Raw genomic sequence first — 5,285 nt, 5'->3', positions numbered from 1 at the left:
AATCTGGCAGATAATAAGAGAAATAACGACTATAGCAAAGGAATGTACACGGTCTAAAGAGAGTGGAGCTCCAGCAAGTTATTTCCATAGCAAATTGTTGTCCTGGTATTATTCCATATTTTTCTCTTCTAAGCGAAGTTGAAAATCCAGATTTTTATGTGAAGGGCCATGGATTCATAGGTTAACATCATTGTGCTGTAAGTTAATATATTGTAAGCCAAAACATCATACACATACACACACACACACACACTATATTTGATGTGTGCACATATAATAAAACACAGAGAAAAGCATGCACATGCACGATGCACAACTACTCATACACATGCATCCTCCCATCAACACACACAAACAACTGCAGGGTATATTAGGGACACGGGTCTCTATTTAAAAAAAAAAAAAAAAAAAAAACATTATTTTTGTCTAACTTGAACATTAGGCTTTTATGCTTTGAAATATAAATATTACACTAAAAATATTTTTCCAAATATAGATAGGTTAGATAGATAGATAGATAGATAGATAGATAGATAGATAGATAGATAGATAGATAGATAGACAGTGTTAGCAGAAACAAAGGTAATAGGATCGTGTTACCACCATAGGAAGTTAACATGAGTTGATAGCCATTTAATGAAACTAATTTAGCACAGAAATATTTTTTTCACTTCTCTAGATTTGTTAATTTTGGGGGTTACAACTCTTGATTTGATCTGGCTTTCCAGCGTTGTCATTGTTGTTTTTAAATCTACTTTTTTGAAAAGGTTTTTGGAATTTACTTTCTCTTTGTTGCCTGTAACTGGACCTGTATCATAGACTCGCAATGAAGCTTTCTGCCTCACTGAATCACTTTCACAGACTCTGCATTAAAACCGAATTGGGCTCTTTCTTTCCTTCCTCCTTTCCCTTACTCTTTCCACATAAGGACAAAGAACTCCTTTGAAGGAAGCCTACAGGCTCAACATTTCATGAAAGAGGATCGACTGTGTGTGTCTTTTTTTTCTACACAAGTCCCATAAAGCATGAAGTCGCCAGACCAATATCATTATCTGGGGTCAGCTAGGTAAAAATTTGAAATTAAGGCTGGTCAGAGTATGACTTCAAATATAGTAACTACCTAGATTACTTGTGCTTAAAAGAAAAATGATATCTTAGATTTGAAATTCTCAATAATACAGGTCCATTGCTGCTTCTCTTAATTTTAAATTGCCCTCGGGATAGCAAAAATAAATAGTAAGTTTAATAAAATATCAATAAATGCTGTAGTTTGAAATAATGGTTTTCATATTCAAAGTTGTTGGTTATAGTAAAGATGTGTTACAAACACATATACAATTATATCACACTTGATTGTAGTTTACAATTCTCAGGTAAGGGCAAAATCTACATCTACTAAGGGAATACAAATCGTGGTCTGTGCTTATCTTGAAGTAGCAGACTTCTAGAAAATACCATGAAAGATTACTTTAATTTTTATTAAATATTTAAATCACTAAACCAGATACTAATGTACTCTTCTCTCATTAAAGATATGTAAATATTTATATTCGCACAAATATTAATGTAAATTGCATTTATTTATTATATATATTCAATTATAAATATAAAATGTCAATATCTAGATATTGATCTATAAAGAGTTAAATAAAATTTATAAAGAGTTAAATAAAAATTCTAGAATTGGAAAAACATAATTAAAATATATTAGTGACTCAGCAGACATCACCAAAAAGCACAGAATAAATAAACTGCAAGATGAGACAGTAAAAAATATCCAAATTGAAGCACAGAAAGATGAAAAATGTAAAAGACATACCGCAAAGATCTAATATTATTATGGTAACTGAAATCCTCGAAGCAAAGAAGAGCAAAAAAAAAGACTTCGCCAAGTCAAATACACAAAAATCTCTACGAAATCTAGGAAAAATGATTTCTAATAATTTTCAATTCACACATACATATCATAGGAAGACTTCAGAAAACAAAGAACAAAAAAATTCTACCTGAATGAGCAAGATAAGATTCATTATCTTCAAAAGAGCAATAATAAGAGAGATGAATTTCAACAGAAAATACACAAAAAAATTAAAAATCCTAAAATTTCCGTTAGGAAAAAAAAATCCCTTCCAACCCTGAGTTTTATATTCAATGAAAATCTCTCTCACTAGCCGTTTCCCGGCGTGCGCCGGCTGAGGCGCCTGGCCGTCGACTTTCGCCCGTCGCCCCAAGATGGCGGACACGCTGAGGTGGTGCTGCGTCGGTTGCGCCTGAGGTGGCTGTGAGGACTAACGGTCGGCGAGGCGCCACAGTTGAGGCAGAAGACCGTCGTCCAAGGAGGAGGAAGAAGAGGAGGCGGCCCCACTGCCGTCCGACTTCTCGCTAGCCACCGGCTCGACACTCCCGCCACCCAGGGTGGGCCCCTCAGCTGCCAGCCCGCTGCCACACCCCGCCAGCTGCCAGATCCCGCTGCCTTCCCCAGCCGCCGCCATGAAGCTGACCGACAGCGTGCTGCGGAGCTTCCGCGTCGCCAGGGTGTTCTGTGAAAACTCGGACAAGATTAACTGCTTCGATTTCAGCCCCAACGGCCAGACGGTCATCTCAAGCAGCAACGACGACTCCATCGTGCTCTATGACTGCCAGGAGGGCAAGCCAAAGAGAACCCTGTACAGTAAGAAATATGGCGTGGACCTCATCAGATACACTCATGAGGCAAACACAGCTGTTTGCAGCTCTAACAAAAGAGACGATACTATTCGTTACTTGTCCTTGCATGACAACAAATACATCAGATACTTTCCTGGACATAGCAAAAGGGTGGTGGCCTTGTCCATGTCACCTGTGGATGACATTTTCATTTCTGGGTCTCTTGATAAGACCATTCGACTCTGGGATCTCCGGGCTCCTAACTGCCAAGGCCTCGTACATCTACAGGGGAAGCCAGTTTGTTCTTTTGATCCAGAAGGGTTAATTTTGGCTGCAGGTGTCAACTCTGAGATGGTCAAACTTTACGACCTTCGTTGTTTTGATAAGGGGCCATTTATTACCTTTAAGATGCAGTGTCATCGAACCTGTGAGTGGACAGGACTTAAATTCAGCAACGATGGCAATGTCATCCTCATTTCCACCAACGGCAGCTTCATTTCTCTCATTGATGCATTCAAAGGAGTGGTGATGCACACGTTTGAGGGTTATGCAAACAGCAAAGCTGTCACACTGGAGGCTTCATTTACTCCAGACTCTCAGTTTATTATGATTGGTTCGGAGGATGGCAAGGTCCATATCTGGAATGGAGAGAGTGGTAAAAAAGTAGCTGTGTTGGATGGTAAGCACACCGGCCCGATTACCTGTTTGCAATTCAACCCCAAGTTCATGACTTTTGCCAGTGCGTGTTCCAACATGGTCTTCTGGTTGCCCACCATTGATGAGTCACCCTGATGCTGCTCGGCTATTACTGCACAGTGACGGCGGCCATTGGAAGAAACTCAGAGGGGGCTGCGATAATACTGAGATTGGATGGTTTGACTGGGCTGCAGGGCATCCTTTACATGGCCTTCTCATGGATGTGCTGTACATCTGCTCAAAAGAAAATAATTACTTTGCTGAGCATCTTCAAAAGGACTCTCGGTGCAACAGACTCAATTGGAACTCAGCTTTTCTAGCTGTCCCTGCACCACGCTCTGCTAGAGGAATGAACAGACTCATGATTTGGGTAGAGTGGGGCTCTCAAGACATCTTGAATTTGAATGTACATGCTGCTGAGGAGCCGATGAAGTCATCAGCTCTGGGCATCCCTTCTCCTACCCCGCTAAATGTATGGCAAGCTACAGTCCTGGTTTTGAAATGCTAGAGCAGCTCAGTGCCGTTTGCCCTCACCTTGCATGTCTTGTTACTGGGTCTCCCTGTGTACTTGTGACGTTATCCATAACCATCATGCTTCTCAGGTGCCAAACATTTACAGAAATGTTTTCATATTGGGGTCAGAAAAAGAGAGATACAGAAGCACCTCGCTTGCAGGAAGCCATGCAGTTAGTCACTGCAATTAGTCACGTGAAGCTAGGTGGTTGGGCAGGCCTCAGGCTGTAGTTGTTGAATGGGAAAAAGCCCAAGGGCCTAAAAGGGAGGGTAAAGGGATGGTAGCAGATGAGTTCCTAGGGCTGGAACGTTTAGTAGCAGTGTGGTGCAGTGCCCTGTCATCAAGACAAACCCACAGTCCTCCTGGGTGCCTACCAAGCTTGGTTTGTACAAAAGCAAGGTTGGAGTCGTATTTATGTACATGAGACAACATCACACTTTCCTGTGGGCCAGTACTGTGAAGTGAGTCTGAGTTCTTTACACTGATGCCTTTTCTGCCCACCACTAATTGTGTACATAGTCTTCCCTGCCCACCACAAATTGTCTACCTTTCCCCAGCTCCCAACCAGGAGTTGGTTCTAGACCTGTGTTATATTTAGCCTTTTTATATATGACCTTTGATTTCTGTTGTTTGTATTTTAGCCCAGTGCATGCATCTTCATTTAAATACATCTGTGTGCGTACAGATATGTGTATATGTGTGTGCAGTAGTTTCTGAGAGTTCAGCTGAAGCAGATGGAGTCCTACAGCCCAGGAGACACATTGCATCCTTGCTAATACTGTTCACCACAAGTGTTAGTGAATTTTCCGTATTAATGTTTCATTTTGGAAGACTGAATGAAGCAAAGCTTATAGTGTTTGCTGTTTCCATGGCAGCTAAGTGAAGGTCTTGGGATGACTCCCTGTGTTCCTCAAGCTGTACTTTGGGGCCGTTTCTGCAGTATTAACCCCTTTTTGCTTGGTGGTACTCTGTACTTGTGTGTTATAGTTACTCTTGTATGGCTTCTGTGTCTGGCTTGTGGCATTTAAGGATAGGGTGTTATAAAGGATATCAAACTCTTTATATGCTAAATTCTAAGAGAAATTTATCATACGACTTCTTACATAGGACACATTGAATGATATTACGGCCACTGCTTTGCTTCATTTGAAATTAATAAATGTAACACAAGATTAAAGGAATACTTTATATCCATGAGTTCATTTATTTTTATACAACATTACATTTGTCTTTTCATAATGTTTATTTATAAACACATATATGCACATATCAGTTTTCAGTTGGAATGGAAATATTTTGATTGACAATACCTGATAGTGAGGAAGTATTAAAAGATAATTTCAGAACACTACTCTTTATTATTTTAACTTTAAAAATTATAACCTGGCCGGGTGTGGTGTAATCCCAGCCTGTAATCTCAGGCCTGTAA

At 40.2% G+C, this 5,285-nt stretch overlaps 1 pseudogene; it reads left to right on the top strand.

Annotated features, from left to right (window-relative positions):
* Positions 1-2,211: 2,211 nt before the first annotated feature.
* LOC105501609 lies at positions 2,212-3,438 on the top strand (annotated as a pseudogene).
* The last annotated feature ends 1,847 nt before the right edge of the window (positions 3,439-5,285 follow it).

This window comes from Colobus angolensis, unplaced genomic scaffold, assembly GCF_000951035.1.
Source record: "Colobus angolensis palliatus isolate OR3802 unplaced genomic scaffold, Cang.pa_1.0 Scaffold73, whole genome shotgun sequence".
In the NCBI taxonomy this organism is placed as follows: Eukaryota; Metazoa; Chordata; class Mammalia; order Primates; family Cercopithecidae; genus Colobus; species Colobus angolensis.
Note: the sequence above shows the minus strand (reverse complement) of the source record. Positions and strands in the feature narration are given on the sequence as shown.